General features: G+C 47.0%; 1 long non-coding RNA gene across 1 annotated transcript; it reads left to right on the top strand.

Moving 5' to 3' along the window:
* The first annotated feature begins 724 nt into the window (after window positions 1-724).
* Window positions 725-12,376, top strand: 4930401O10Rik (RIKEN cDNA 4930401O10 gene). The gene is made up of 5 exons (NR_045942.1): window positions 725-940; window positions 1,068-1,274; window positions 1,377-1,493; window positions 7,664-7,737; window positions 12,204-12,376. It is a non-coding gene; the product is annotated as an RIKEN cDNA 4930401O10 gene (long non-coding RNA).
* Window positions 12,377-16,871: the final 4,495 nt, after the last annotated feature.

Below are 16,871 nucleotides of genomic sequence, written 5' to 3'. Positions count from 1 at the left end.
GTGTGGAGTGGGATTCTAGACTAACTAGCCCCAGTGATCTTGTCCAATTTTAGGTCTATTACCTTCACACCAGTCTTTAAGGATGCCATTCCAGTTGTCTGCTTCATGACCTAGGTTATAATTCCACAAGGTACAGGAATATCTAGGGCTGAGGCGTCATTCCCTGCAGGCCCCTGTGGTGCTTTGCTCAGCTGAGGTACAGGTCAGCTACAGTTCCTGAAAGTTAACACCACCAGGAACAGCCAAAAAGAAATGGATGGATATATAACCAAGTCCCTCATTCCACTGGCACAGCCCCAGTCACAGTCCCATCTTCGTGCTGAGGCCTTGAGAACAGGCTCCACCTCTCAGCTGTTGCTCCCAGAGCTACACGATGATGGGGAGAGAGAGGCTTTTGTCACACGTTTCATCAGGAGTCACGTACTTATTACTGACATTCATTTTGCCTTGACTCTCAGCACGCAGCTTGTGAACAGCAGGCTGCTCTGTTGCTCCTAAGGTTTCTTAGCCTGTCCATCTACACTAGGGCTGGGGCACTTGTGATCAGCAGTTCAGTTGTTGCCTGCTGCAAACCTTCCTTCTTTTTTAGCCCCAAGAAAAGCCAAGCATATGAGGTCATATGGTGGTAGGTAAGAGTATTCCTTTTGTCATATGTGCTTTGTGAGCTTTGTCTGTGACCTCAGGGTCAGTCCTGGGGTCTGGCCCAGCACCTCAGTGTTTGTGATGTCATAGATAGATGCCTGCCCCTTCTCTTTGTGGGCATGTAGTCTTTCTTTGATCGCAGCCTCTTTATACCCACAGATTCCCCCAAGTTAACAACTCGTTGAGTGTTTACTCTGGGGACTTCTTGTTTGGGCTCATCTTCAGCTACCTCGAATATGTGGAATGATTTCAGGCTAAGATGGATCCAACCAACTTTCATCCATGCACCCTGTTCTGGGTGAGGGTCTGTGGGTTTCCAGCCCTAACGTCTTCCAGCAAACAGCATTAAGTCTCCCTGTTTCCTTGCTCTCCACCAATTTCATTGGCTTTCAACTTTTTCTCTTTATTTAATTTTCCTGTCCTAGGGCTGAGACAGTAAGGAACATTGCAAGCTACCATTAGATTTCTGTTTTTCCTCATGACTCTCCTCTGGCATCCTTAAGCAGCACTGGGCAAGAAGAGCCAGTGGACCAGCTCTGCCAGGATCTATCCACCTTCCCATCTCATAGCCCAATCTCCATCTCAGAAGCCAAGAAATCCATGCCTGTTTCCTCTGGTATCAACCATTCACGGTTAGATGCAAACAGTGACCCCATTTCTCAGTTCTATATGGGGGTAGGTAAGGAGAGTAGAAAGCCGGTTGTCTTGTCTAAGACCCCTGCTTCCCTCCACAGGAATCCTCCTGCCAGCCCTTGGTGGTGTAAATGGCAGATGGGAACAGATGACTGTGGCCTCTCAGCATCCTGCCTTCCTGTGGTCCTGGGGCAAGTCCAGCGTCAGAGGGAGAACAGGTCAGAGTGGCCATAGAACCTTTCAGAAATAGCTGGGCCTGGCAGAGGGCAAGCACTCACTAGAGCTCAGCCAGTCTGAGTCCAGCAACCTCCTCCGCCTTGGAATGAGAGCAGGTTCTAAATCCTCGTCTCCGTTGCTGCCTGCTCGGCTTGGGGCCCACAGCAGATGGTGAGGTGGGCCCCACTGGGTCTGGAGCGTGGGTTTTGAGAGTGCTAATGTTTCTCAGATCTCCTTTGTAGATCATCAACTGTGACAACAGTACAGCTTGGGCCAGGAAGTGAAAAGGCACTGCTTGTGGCAGGAGGGGCTGCTTCTTAATTAAGGCACCTCCTCAGCCTGCTGATGACAGCCGTGGGTTGGAAAGAGTCTATGCACCTGCCTATGACCAGGAGGCTGGGGATACTCTAGGACCACGTCCAAGTGGGGTCCAGCCCCTGCATCAGAATAAGAGGAGAAATGGCATCTTTTCCTTACTGAGCATTGCTTATACTTCTATCCAATATGGCACACTCTCATTTCTGTCTATCCCGTTGGTTATGTGTCTCTAAAAAGTCATTTTTAATACACTTATAACAGGAGAGTGCTTTAAAAAATCTATACATGTGTAATAAGCAATAGTCAGAAAGTGGAACTCAGAACTTGTACATCAACTTGTACATTTGATGCTGATGTGAAGCTCATTTAGCAGATGAGAAAGTTAAGGCAAGAGGCTGAAGCCCATAGAGCTGGCCACAGAGTGAGTTAGATCTCAAGGTTACTATTGGGCAAATCTGCATCCCAAGCCTCAGTCCATTATGAAGAACAGGGCAGGTCTGTGTACCTCAGAAGATCCCAGTGAAGACAAAGGAAAATGACATGGACAGCAATTCACAGCCAGGAACCGGCCATGTAGTGATGGTGTCAGGACTATTTGCATGCCTATGTGAATTGTGTTATGTGTTAATTTCGGTAGGATATACCACCAAATGTTATTTGGCCAGACATTACTGGCAACATTTCAGTTTTTTTAACATGAAAAAGCAACATTTAAACAAGTAGATTTTGAGTAGAGGTGATTGATTCCCCTCTATGAATAACATGGGTGGGCCTTATCCAGTCAGTTGATGGCTTCAAAGCAAAAAGACAGCTCCCCCACAAGTGGATGGAATTCTGATAACAGATCACATCTACACTCAACTACAGCCCGCCCTGGGATTTAGGCCTGCCAATTTGCCCTGTAGACTATGGGCTTATCAAGTCTCCATCCATGGTCAAGTGAACTGATTCATTAGACTCCATAAGTCTCTGCTCCCTCCCTCCCTTCCTCTCTCTCTCCCTCTCTTCCTCCCCCTCACCCCCTCTCCCCCTCTGATTTCTGTCTTATTAGTTACTGTCTCAGAAGAACATTTGCTGATACATGTACTAGTACAGGAATACTTTAATAATGTGTAGTTCTATTAATGTGGAATAATATGCAACAATCAAGAAGGAGAACTTATATCCATTTTGTTTTGTTTTTAAGAAAAGACTTGTTATTTCCTGTTTGCATGTGTGTTTCTCTGTGAGTGGAGAGGTTGGAAGGTGCACACATGAAGAAGGATGAGGAAGCAGGGGTGTCCTTAGGACCAGGGAGGGTGCTTGGCTCCTTTATTTCTTTACCATGAGATTTTAGGACACACTACTGTTGCCGTTATAGTGATGTTAAAGAAGACAAATTTGATAAGAGATTGTTAGTTGTGGATCTTCCTTCTCCCCCCAGTGTTCACAGGCAGGAGGTATAGGACAACAGAAACTTGCCCCAGTCTCTGTTTTATTGTGGTTTTTATGGTGATGTCCTGAACCTACTCATATTCCAATGTTCTTGCCTGCTCAGACCCTGGCCAAGAGGGTTTTAAAGGCATTAGCCTCCATCCCCTGGAGGTCTGTCTGGCATCTGGGTAACCTTAGTTGTCCATTGGGATATCTAAGGGAGGGAAAGCATGGGCTCCACTGCTGGAGGGCACCAACCTGCAAGCCCTGTGTTCCAAAGCTTGGAAATGTCAGCGCAGAGAGTCCATTGGGCCAGCCGCTGTCCCAGGTGCTGAAAAGCCAACCGCGGCTGAATTTTCACTTAACCATCAGCTGTGACCAAAAGTTGGCGAGACAGAAGCTGCATGTTTGGGAAGTTTAGGAGAACAAGATTCAGGTCAGAATGCCTTGAATTTGGCCACAGGACCAATGTGACATCACCCGGAAAATGTCAAGCAGCTTGAACCCCTGGGTCTCCATCCTTTCATAGGGTCAGCTGCTGACAATTGGAATTGACTGTTGATTTGACTGACTCAGCTGAATCAATGCATCACTTGATGTTGCTGCCAAGAGCAATCTCAACCTCCACTTCTACAGAGGGCAGGGTCCTTACCCCCAGAGAGCATGCAGGATGCCAAAGGGAAGCGAGAACCCCTAGTTCCTCCAAAGCCAGCTTCCTTACAGCCTGTCCATCAACACACATTTACCTGAAAGGCACTCACTGTTGGCAATCCCAGAGGCAGCCCTGCTCAGCAGCCAGAAATGGATGGGAATCACACATTTCAGGCAAGCAGAGGATGTTACCTATAGCACAAGAAAGGGACTCTGTGTAGAACACACTTCAGAATGCTCCACAGGGAATGATAATGCTGGTACCTGAGTTCAAATACTTGCATTGTTTTTAGAGTCATAGTTGGAAAATTCTCTAATAGTAATATAGGATGAACAGTTGTTTTCTGAGTCAGGCCCTATGCCTGAAAGGTTGAGTCCCAAGCCAAAATGGAGATAGACAAGGCTGAGGACATTAGCCATGTCCTAGGGATTCAGCCCTCCACAGGCAGCTGCCAAACTTCCCAAGAAGTGTCTTCCACCAATGGCCACATGGTGTCTGTGTCTGGGGAAAGGCTGACTGGAGGGTGACAGTAACTAGCTCTCTGTAGCCATCATCCCTGTTGTGGATGAGTGTGTAACTCCACTTACTAGCTTATGGTGCTGTTCCAGGAGGCGGTGGACCCTTTAAGAAGTAGATTCTGGCTGGGGAAATGGGTCATGGGAGTCCGGCCTTTAAGCTTTATGAGTAGACCCAATTCCTGTCTGTTCTCTGCTTCTTGAGTGTACGTGTACTGTAACCACCCATGCCAGTCCTGTATCCATGCCTTCTTCCTGTCCCGGTTAGGGTTGTTGTTGTTGTTTTTTTTTGTCAGCTTAATAAAAGTTAGAGTCATCTAGGAAAAGAACACTTGATTGAGAAAATGTCCTCATCATATTGGCCTGTAGGCAAGTTTGTAGGGCAATTTCTTGACTAAGGATTGATATGAGAAGGTCCAGCTCATTGAGGGGCAGTCTCATCCCTGGGCAGGTGGTCCTGGGTAGTATAAGGACACAGACTAAGCAAGCCATGGGAAGTGAACCAGTAAGCCGCTCTCCTCCATGGCCTTTGCTCCAGTCCCTGCCTCCTGGTCCTGCCTTGAGTTCCTTCCCTGACATGTGCACTGTAAAGTTCAAGTAAACCTCCATAGATTTCTTTTGGTCAATGTGTTTTATTGTATTAATAGAAAGCAATGCAGAAGACTGGCCATGCTGCACTATGTTTCTTTAAACTGGAGCCAGAATAAACCCTTCCTCTTCTTGTTAAGTATTTGGTCACAGAAATGAGTCGACAAACACAGTGCCCATCCCAGGGAAGACAGGTGTGCCTGAATGATGTCACTGGGAGCCCCTGGAGGGTTATCAAGTTCAGATTGAAACTAGGGCCTATAGCGCCTGTAGAGAGAGGGTGGCATCAGGGTGTCAGGAAGGTGAGGTCTCTGGCCCTGATACTTGGCTAATTTTTGTGCCACTAACAACAGATGGTCTTAGCAATTTCTTAAGAAATGAATCTAATTCTCACAGTTCCTGAGGCTGGGAAGTCTGAGATCAAGGTGCCAGCATTAGTATTGGTGAGAGCTGGTTTGTCCACTTCTGAGTTGGTGCCTTACATATGGGTTCTCCAGACAGAAAGAACTGTTTTTCACATAGCAGAATTTTCCAGGAGAGAGCGAGCTGTGCCTGCAGACCCATTTATAGTGACTTTCATGGGAGCAGAGTCCTCAGGGCCCTGGGGATTGAGGTTTAATGTGAGTTTGGGAAGGCCACACATTCAAACCCAGTAGGCAGAAACTTGATGTGAGGCTCGCCTGGGGGGGGATCTGCTCCATTTCCAAATCCACTCTATAGCCAACCTCCATCTCCAGGATCTTCCCAAATGATGAAGAGCTGAGCCCTGAGGAAGTCCACACTATCTCCCTGCTTCGGATATTTAACCTGCTCCGGCCTCCACACATGAAGATACAGGACAACACAAGTGAGCCAACCCTCATATCCAGCACACAGTAGTCTTTCCAAAAACTCTCAGACCACAAAGCTGGTGCTGGATCATAGTGGTTATCAGACTTAGAATCATGCAGAATACCAAGTGAGGTCTTTACTCCCTAACCCGGTATGCCATCAGCAACCATTCACAGTGTGGGGATGTCCTGTCCTCAGTGTTTGACTGTGAGAACTGTTTCATCTTTAATTGCAAGCTTCACCAATGAATTTTGAAATTTGAATTCCAGAAGACAGGATGGACTCTGAATTCATATCGAGAAGGTCTTGTTTGCAGAAGATGTAGGTTTCAATGTAGACAAGCCACAGGCGCAGTGTGGAGGAACAGCCGAGTCTGGATGGAGATCCATACCTTGAGTAGGGACAGAGATATCCACAGCTTGAGTAGAGACAGAGGCTCCGATGGTAGGAGGATCACCACAGTTTTGTTTTCAGAGGCTTTGATATCCGCCCTGTACCAGGCTGGAAACCATGTGCATCTGAATTCCTCTCAGTTCACCTCTTCATTCTGCCTCAGGCTTCACACAGTGTGCTGACCATCAATGGCTACTCACTGTTGGTTTGCACAGTGTTTACAGTGTGTGTGCGTGTGCATGTGTGTGTCTGAAGAAGGTCCATGAGAAAGGAATATTTCTCTCTGTCTACAGTGTGCTTTCATCTAAAAAAAAATCCATAAGGATTATGTCTGGAATCTGAAGGAATTAGATTTTCTTCATGGAAGGCAGATGTGTTTACCCTGAAGAACAAAGGAAAAGTCTACCCTGTAGGGGGCACCTCTGTACTTGTTTTTAAGATACTATTGTGAAGAGGTGAGCTGTGAACTCTATTCCCCCAGGAGTGGCTGTTCTGCCACGCCTTTCATGGGACCTGACTCGCTGCAGACAAGAGTTACAAAGCTGCTTTGAGAAGGTTGGGGTTGAACATATGCTGGGGCCTGCATTCCACAGCAGCCAGGGCCTCACCATGGTGGCCTGTCATCCTTGCAAGGCAACAGGTGGTGTTGAGATGCCAAGAGTGATGTATGATATTTACTGTCAACTTAACTGCAACTTAACCACCGACGAGATCAGCAAAGCACACTCCAGGGTGCATCTATGAGGCTATGGGAGAAGATGATGGGAGAAGAGCCAGCCTGAATGTGGGTGGATCCATCCTAAGGGCTGGAGGCCTGGATGGGCAAAGGAGGGAAAGAGAGCCAGGTGCCCCCTGTTCTTCCTTTCCTCCCTTAAATGGTTTCTGTCAGCAATACTGCTAACAAAGAGCCATTGGCATTGAGGCCTCAGCTGCATCTTTCTCATGCCTCCAGGTGTGGCCAGACCTGTATTGTACCCACTACTTTGCACAAGCAGAAGCATGCTATGTATATTCTATAGATTTAATTGTCCTCCATCCCTTTTCAAGATTTACTTCATTATATATAGCTGTGTAGTATTCCACCAAAGTGTGAAGTTTGGGGCTCATTTTTGTGCTTTTAGCAATTCTCCTGGAAACGCTTTTCCTCGTACATCTTTTGGATTGGGCCTTTTATTTCACTTGGATTGGTTCCCAGAAGTAGCATTGCGTTTGGGTCAAAGGGACTCCACATCTCTAACTTTAATAAATCCTGTTAGATTACCTTCTGAAATGGTTGAAATAAGTCACAGTTCGCCCGCCATCAGGGTTGTGAGTGCCCTCAGCTGCACATGTTTGCCAGGGCCAGGGGCATCAATCTCTCTCAATTTGGCAGCTCACACTTCTGTTTTCGTTTGTGTCTTCCCTGGATGCTCAGGAGGTCTTACCTCTGCACTAACCCATGCCCTGTGTGCTGTCTCTGCAGGTGCACTGTGTGGATTGTCTGTGGGAGAAGTTGGTGAAGACTTTCTGAAAGGTCCAGGAGGGTGGAGAAGACAAGTGAGCTCTCCAGATTGGGTGTGCTCTTGATAGGCCCAGTGCATGGAAGTGCACTGTTGAGGCAACCTAGGGATGGGGGGCCCCTTCCCTGAGGCCTGGGCTGAATGTAAATTGCCTTTTTCAGAAGGTAGTGAGCCCTTTGCTCTTGAAAGGTTTTCTGCAGATGTCAGGATGAGTTCTGCTGGTTGTTAGTAGAGGACAGAGTGAGGGCAAAGGACAGAGAGGGTGTCCCACTTTAGTCCCTATTGCTGTGATATGGGGACTTAGGGGAGGAAAGTATTTATTTCAGTTTATACTTCAGGTCATAGTCCATCATTGGAGGAAGTCAGGACAGGAACTCAAGCAGAGGCTCAAAGGCAGGCACATGGAGGAACACTGCTTGCTGGCTGGCTCACAGGCTCGTTTACTTCTGAGCATCTTTTGTGTCTTAATCCTTTCTGCCTTCCTTCCCTAAAGTAGATTTATTTTTGTTTTTATTTGTGTGTGTATGTGTATGTATGTGTATATGTGTGTGTGTGCATATGTGTACATGTCTGTGTATATGTGATGTGTATCTCTCTCTCTCTCTCTCTCTCTCTGTGTGTGTGTGTGTGTGTGTGTATTTGTGTGTGTGTGTGTGTGTACGTACATGCTGATGCCCTTGAAATTCAGCAGAGGGTTCTAGGTCTTCTGGAGCTGAAGTTAAAGGCAGTTGAGAGCTGCTCAACATGGGTGCTGGGGACCAAACTCAGGTCTTCTTGAAGAGCAGCAAGTACTCTTAACCACCAATCCATCCCTTCAGCCCCCTTAGCTAGCTTTCTTATACAGCCCTGGATCACTTGCCCAGAGAATGATGCCACCCACAGTAGGATGGGCCCTCTTACATCAGTCTACCATCAAGACAATCCCATAGAGAGTGCATACAGGGCATTCTGACCTGAACACTCCCTCACTGCTGGAAGACCATCAATGGAACAGATCTGAATAACAGAGAAAGCCTTGACAATCTACCCTGTCAATTATAGTTATGATCAAAACCAGTGGTTCTCAATCTTCCTAATGGTGCATCCATTTGATACAGTTAATTAATCCTTTAATATAGTTCCTCACGTTGTGCTGATCCCCAACCATAAAATTAGTTTTGTTACTACTTCATAACTCTATTTTTCTACTGTTATGAATCATAATGTAAATATTGGATACACAGGATATATGATATGTGACCCCTATGAAAGAGTTGTTTGTCCCCCAAATGAGTCATGACCCACAGGTTGAGAACGACTGATGCAAGCTAACCTGGGCAAAGAGTAACAGGGTATCCCAACTTTCCTACAACCAAGGGTCATCCTTGTTTATGAAACTTCAGTGCTAAAATTGGCCAAGCCTCAGAAAAATTGTTATGAATTGATCACCTGACCTGGATGTAACCCTAAAGACAGCAGTTTCTTTGAAACAATGTAAAACTTTGGTGTGGTTCCCAGGGTAGGCCACAAAAGGGGGTTGTGGCTGCTCACTCTAGTCAGCCATGATGAAGTGCTAAGGGATCTGGCCAGGCATAGTATGTGTGGGGGCAGTGACTTCTATGGAACACTAAACTCTTACAAATCTCAGGAGGAAGATCACACTAGAATCAACCCTCGTGGAGCACCTGAGTCAGTTTCTTCTTACAGGATTGGTACTAAGCTATGGGACGACACCTTCAAAAATAGGTCCTTGTCATTAATTCTAGAATCTTGCCTTAGATGGCAAAGGATGTTGATTTAGGGTTGCTATTGCTATGATGTAACATCATGACCACAAGCAACTCAAGGAGGAACGGGCACACGGGCCAGGTCACAGTTCACTGAGAGAAATCAGGGTGGGAACTCAAGGTAGTAACCTGGAGACAGGAATGGAAGCAGTAGCCATGGAGGGGTGCTGCTTACTGACTTGATCCTCATAGCTTGCTCAGCCTGCTTCCTTACACAACGCAGAACCACCTTCCAGGCTGACACTGCCCTTAGTGAACTGGGCTTGCCTATAGACCAATGCAGTGGAGACTTTCTCTCACTAGAAATTTTGTCTTCCCTGATAGCTAGGTTTGTATCAACATGACAAAACCCAGCACTTTTGTGATAGAGTTGAGAATCAAGAGAGAAAGAATTTAGTCTCAATTACTCCAAGAACTCCAGAGGCCAACATATAGGACCTCATTGCAAAGGACACATAAGTTTTATAGAGTCTCAGAGAAGAGATGTGATGACCAGGCTAAGACTGGAGTGATGTAGCCAAATGCTCGGGGTTACTATGGCAGCCCCAAGAATTCAGAAGCATCACTTTGTCCTCCAGGAGCCTCAGAGAGAGTGTGGCCCTGCTAACTCCCTTGGTCTTATGCTTCCGGACCCATGGACCCATGTGACTCACGAGGGGACACATTCCTGTGCTTTCAAGTCACACCACACCAGTGTTCTGTGGTCACAGCCGTTAGAAAACACTAACATAGTGTTTCAGACCTGAGCTTTGTGGGTCCCAGACAAGAAAGTGTGGCCTTGTGTCACCCCTCCTGCAGTCAATCCGCTGTTTGGAATCTCAGCAATGATGGAGCTTTGGAGGGAAGGAATCACCAGTGCCTTCTGATTCCCAGCAGTAACCCACAGGTGACGTGGGACCGATGTCCTGCTGCTGCACTCATGAATGTAGGCTGGGTCACCCTGCTTCCAGTTACTGAACTCCACCAGGCAGGGATGTGTTCAGGACTGGGGGAGGGGTACGGAGAATGGGGAAGACATGCACAGCTCTGGCAATATGATGAGATAGAAACTGGTAGTAGACAAGGCAGGCAGGGCGGGCTTGGCAGCAGAGCTGGTGTTAATTCATTCAAGCAGCATCTCCCATTGGCTCTGCCTTTTCCAGCTTGCAAGGTGTTTTCACATCCTGTTCTGAGCCTGATCCTGGCAAGGGATCAGGGAGGGAGGCACAGAAGGCTGTTAGTGCATTGGGAGGCCACAGCTATGGTGGCTGGAGGAGGTGTTGGGGTTCTGGTGAGAAGAGGATTCAGGGCTGCTGCTTCCTATCCAACTTCTAGGGGGCTCCAAGTGGCTCAGACAGGTCCCACGGGTGCCTCCTCTGCTGTGCCCCAGGAGCGGTTATTGCAATGGCACATGTCCTGGGATGTCTCAGGTTGGGCTTTCCCAGTCACAGATGCTGAGTGTGAGAATATGTGCTATGAGATATTCCTGGGACTCGTGCCTGGGAAGGGAAGGAGGGATGTGGGTGAGGCTGAGCTGCAGTTCCACCCCACAAGCCCTCAGGGCTCTGCCTCCTGCTCACGTGAGCTTGGGAAGCTACTTGATCTCTCTGAACTTTAGTTTCTTCTTCTCTTATGACATCTCTGATGAAATATGCCTGCCCACCAGTCTGTTAAACTGCAGGATGCATATCCTGTGCTTGCTTCAGTGCAGGGCTCAGTGATAACTGGCTTTCCTTCTGTTCTCTCTCTCTCTCTCTCTCTCTCTCTCTCTCTCTCTCTCTGTATGTGTGCATATGTGTGTATGCATGAGTGTAGTGTATATGCATATGTATGTGTTTGTGTGTGTGGTTGTGTGTGTGTGTGTGTGTGTGTGTGAGAGAGAGAGAGAGAGAGAGAGAGAGAGAGAGAGAGAGAGAGAGAATGAGATGCTGGCATCTGCTGTTTTCCCAGCTCTTTATCAGAAGCTCCCAGGGAGTGAAAGTGGGAGAAACCCTGGGTCCACCCTCAAACAGTTTTTAGTCTCCTAAAGGACCCAAAGTATCCCTGCGGGCTGAAGACACACTTCTGTAGTAGGGGCTGCCTAGCATGTGTATCCTAAGTACTGCAAACAAACACCCTCGCCACCACCAAAGCAAGCACAAAGTCATCCCCTTTTGAAGTAATAATAAACTCCCATTTATTAATTAAATTAAATTATGTGTATTAAATATTATTGCTCTCAGAGATGAAAATGTTTTTATCCCATTTACAGACAGAAAAACTGAGGCTCAGAGAATGGAAGGGGATTGTCAGAGGTCCCTGGGTAGCTGGTGATGGAAGTGGAATGTAGACCTCCATGGCCTCACATTCCATCTGCTCCTCAGGGCAGAGATGTTGGTGTTTGGGGGTTTTTCACTGTCCCCTTGTAGAGTAGGGCTACCATGTCAGAGAGAAAGAGGGGTGGGGGTAGCTGGGGATATATTATATGGGTTCATGAGGGATAGCCGCCTGGATGGGGACATTTCTGCCAGGACCAAGAGAAAGAAAGAGGATCCCAGAAGAAATGTGCAGGAAGCTATGGGCACTCCATACCCACAGGAGATGAGTGCTGTTAAGCTGTGAAGAAGCTGTGTGTACACGTGTGTGTGTGTGTGTGTGTGTGTGTGTGTGTGTGTGTGTGTGTGTGTGTCTGTGTGTCTGTGTGTATGTGTGTGTGTGTGTGTGCGCCCCTCCCCCAGGTACTTGCTTATGCCCCAGCTTGAGTCTTCTCATCCTCTAGGGAGAAGGCATGAGCAAAAGCTTCCAGGTTCAGAAGTGACCTTGATCTGAACAGGTGCCGACGTGTTGGGATACGGCAAGCTTGGATGATTCTTGACAACAAAGAACCTGGAACCAGGATTTGGACTGCTTGTAGGAAAGTTTAAATTATCTTTAAAGCCTGTCTAAAAGTGGCAGACTCAGAGATCAATTATTTTTATGATGTTGTGAAGCCAGCCCCATTGCCGATGAGCGAAGGTTTGGCATCACCCCAAGGGGAAGCATGGTCCCTCCTCTTTCCAGACCCTCTGGCCTGTAATCTGTCTGTGTCTATGGATTAACTCATGTGAGGAAACATGTTATTAGACGCGTTCTCACGCCCGGCCAGGAAGAACACCACAGACCAGAATCTTTTGCGGCAAAACTTTATTGCTTACATCTTCAGGAGCAAGAGTGTAAGAAGCAAGAGAGAGAGAAAACGAAACCCCGTCCCTATTAAGGAGAATTATCCTTCGCCTAGGACGTGTCACTCCCTGATTGGCTGCAGCCCATCGGCCGAGTTGACGTCACGGGGAAGGCAGAGCACATGGAGTGGAGAACCACCCTCGGCACATGCGCAGATTATTTGTTTACCACTTAGAACACAGCTGTCAGCGCCATCTTGTAACGGCGAATGTGGGCGCGGCTCCCAACAGAAACATATACTAATAAGGAATATTTAGGATTACAGAGCAGTTGTGAGCTTTATAGTGTTCAAACTATAAATTGCAGAATCAGAAGTAGTTTGTTCCTGGATATTCGGTTGGGTGTACATAGCATATTTTTTAACATTCATGGCCAGCTCTGTCTCTTGGATATTCTGAATGGTGCTTCTAAGAACTGATGTGTCAGAGTGTATTTGAGTGCCTGTTTCAATTGTTGAGTGCAGTTGATGATATGCTAATTCTATACTTAGCTTCATGTATACGTGGGTATATGTAGGTATATATGTGTGCTTGTGTGTGGACACAAGTGTGTTCAAGTGCATGTGCACACACATGTATGTGGAGGACAGAAGTTGATGCTGGGTATCTTTCTCCATCAATACCCATCTTACATATTAAGGTAGGGTCTCTCACTTGGATCCAACTTGCCTTGAAGATCTCCTGTCTCTGCCTCTTGTACACAGGATTACAGGTGGGTCATGACGCCTACCTGGCATTTACAAGGGTCCTGGGGAACCTGAATTCTGTCCTTCCTGCTTGCATGGTAAACACCTTATCATGGAGACACCTTCTCGGCTCCATGTTTGGCTCTTCAAAGGAGAACAAGCTGGTTTGCCACAGCAAGTGTGCTTTTCTGTGTTCCCAGTGGCAGCAGGCAGACACTTCAGCTTCTCCACATCCTTGCCAGCACTCCCTCTCTCTCCTTTTAACCCAGACATCCTAGTGGCAGAAAGGTCTCTCATGCTTCTGGTTAGTGGAGCTGTGAAGGATGTGGCTAAGCATCTTGAGTCTGTCAGGTCTGTGTCTACCTTTTTTGGATTCATGTCTACTCAAGTCCTTTGCCCACTTTTAAACTGGGTTGTTTATTTTATTGTTATGGAGATGTGAGAGTGTTCTGTATACTTTTATGAGTAAGGTTCTTCAGATGATCTTGCAGCCTGATCAGTTGTATAATTAATAAATATTCCCTCCCATTCTATGGGGTGCCTTTTCATTTTCTTGACAGTGACTCTCTGAAGCATAAAATGTAAATTCTGATGTGGTCCAATTTATTCATTTATTTATTTATTTAGTTGGAGTTTATCAAAAGATATTTTTAAGTGTGAAGGCGAAGAAAAGGGCTCTCTAGGGGAGAAAGTGGAGCATGCTGGAGAGAGAGAGAGAGAGGCTTTGGGCTTCTCCAGGGACTGATGCTTTTCTTGTGTTCCCCCTTTCTTTCCTCCCTGTGGTGGCATACTTAAGAATCCCCTGCCAAACCAAGGGTCATGAGGCTTTCTCCTATGTTTTCCTCTAAGATAGTTTTAGCTCTTAAGTTTGAATTGCTTATCCATTATCATGTATGCTGTGAGATAAGGGAAATCACTTTAAAAATTTCTGTTTAATGCTGCTACCTGATTTTTTTTTTCAGTAAAAAGAAAAAGCTAGTGCTTAGAAGTAAAAATCAAAGATGAAGCGGTTAGAGTCAGATATACTCAGGCAGTCCCAGATGATTCAGAATTCAGCTTTCAATGCCCGGGCCAAGAGATGTTGTAAGCCTTTCTGCTGTCTTATCTGGTGCAGCATGTGCAGTAGAGGCTCTGGGATCTCACTGATGTACAGACTCTAGTCAGCAGGTTGGGGGAAGGGCTTGATAATCTGTTTATTTTCTGTTTCATCACTGGAAGGACACCTAACTTTTGATTTACCTTCTGTGATGGCTAGCACTGTCAACTTGACACAACCTGGAACCACCTGGGAGGAGAGTCGAAATGAGGGATTAGCTACATTGCCTTGGCTTGTGGGCTGTCTGTGGGCATTGTCTTAACTAAGTTATTTGCTGTGGGAAGTCCCAGTCCAGTGTAGGTGGCACCATTCCCCAGGCAGTCCTATACTGCAGAAGAGTGAAGAAATGGAGGTGAGCTAATTTTCTGCTCTTAACTGAGAATGTGACCAGCTCCCTCAGGTCCCTGCCTCTTCTACTTCCACACATGATGGACTGTAACCTGGAAGTGGGAGCTAAGATAAACTTTTCCTCCTTGAAATTGCTTTTTGTCAGGATGCTTTATCATCAGCAACAGAAACAAACAGGACACCTGTATGCAGAGTTTGTATGTGTACAACATGGTATTGTGACCATGAGTGTGTAGCATTCTGCAGAACACCTCTAGGATTCATCCATTGCTGAACCAGGCCCTGTGTTTGTTGATGGAGAACTTTCCTCCCCTCCCCTCTCCTAGCCCCTGGCCACCACCACTCCCCTCTTCAGTTCTACAAACTTGACTATCCCCAGTTTCCTCTTTAAGTGGAATCACAGAGTAATTGTCTTCCCATGGCTCACTTCACTCCGCCTAATGACTTCCTGCTTACCTGCATTATTGCATGTCTGTCAGAATGCAGGGATCAAAAAGACAAGAGTGGAATTATGGCGAGGATGGGAAGAAGCTGGAGACTTGCACGCTGCTGGTGGGTGGGCAAGGTAGTGTGTGTATAACGGAAAAGAGTATGGAGGTTCCTCGAATAATACAAATAGACTATCATGTGATCCGGAAATGCCAAGGCTTTTTGTCCAAAGAGTTGCAATTGGGATCTCAGAGATATTAACCACCTCGTGTGCATTGCAACCCTATTTGTACCAGTGGACACATAGAAGTAACCTAGATGTCCACACACAGATTTGCAGATACACAATAACTTATATGATCCAGCCTCAAAAGAGAGGTGGGTCCTGAAATATTCAAGAGTCTATACTTCTAGCCTATTCTCATGAGACACAGCTGGTCCAAGGCAGAGTATCTGCTGCAGGGGATGATGACCGACCAGGCTCCCTTGCCTGGCCTTTATGCCCAGCTCTCTGCCTCCTCTGTCCTCTTTGCCCAGGGGAGCAATGGTCAGGACTGGGCCATAGGTATGTAGATATAAGGGAAGGAATGAGTATCATGAAATTTCCTTCTGTGTTTAGCAGATATTGCTATATATCCTGATCCATCAGCACTGTGACTAGAGCAGGTGACAGGCACCCAGGGTACACAGTCTAATGGGGGTCACTCTTATAGCCTGCACCTGCAGACTTAGCATACATATGGCCCAGACGGGTGGAGACTCTTTACATTTCAGGCCCTGAGTGTCTCACTGACCTCATTCTGGTTCCAGCACTCAGCTTAGAGTCTCTGTGGGGTCCTTGGTGGCTCATTAGGGACAGTCCCAGCTTGGGGTTCCATGGGAGAAAGGGTGCAGATGTGAAAAGACTGCATACAGACTCCTCAGTCATCACGCAGCAAAGCTACCTCATTTGGCAGGCTGAATGTGGAATAAAAAATGCATTATTAGGAATTTCAAGCCAGAAACAGCATTTCTGTTAAGTCGATGAAGCCTTCTCTGGCTTCAGGGAGCCCTGGCTGTTGCCTAGGTCATGGACCCCTGAGGTTCTACCTCATAAAGGCTTGTAGAGGCAGAACGACTGGTTTGAGGAGAGAGAGAGAGAGAGAGAGAGAGAGAGAGAGAGAGAGAGAGAGAGAGTAGTGTCCTTGACAGATGTGAAGGAGCCATTAGGATTGTGCCCTCACATCTGATTGGGTGGTTCTCCAAATTGCTGAGCTGGCCTTCTGAACTGAGGCCCTCAGGCTTCCTAGACCAGCCCTGAGAGGAGCCTTCACTGGTTCTGTTTTGCAAAGCTACCGGAGACAGCAGGAGATAGCTTTATCTTTCTGCATACAGGTGTGGGACTTTGCCTGCGGGTAAAGAGCCGTCTTTACTCAGAGCCTCTCCACTTTTAAGGTTGAGCAGGCAGGAAAATGTCTGTCAGCTTTCCCCACAGGAGAAGCAGAGGTTTGCTTGGAAGCCTGGAGCTTGCTCCAGATGGAAATGAGCTTTGCAGAAATGGTCTGCTTCCAGAGTAGACAGGACTGAGTTGGAGAAGTTCAAGCCATGGCCTGGACTTGGACAGCAGCCTTCTGGGCTGGCTCAGGCAGGGTCTCACTCATCCTCCTTACTGCTCTGGAGGGACTCAG

This window comes from Mus musculus, chromosome 11 (genome assembly GCF_000001635.26).
Source record: "Mus musculus strain C57BL/6J chromosome 11, GRCm38.p6 C57BL/6J".
Lineage (NCBI taxonomy): Eukaryota > Metazoa > Chordata > Mammalia > Rodentia > Muridae > Mus > Mus musculus.
This window is presented reverse-complemented; position numbering and strand designations above follow the sequence as displayed.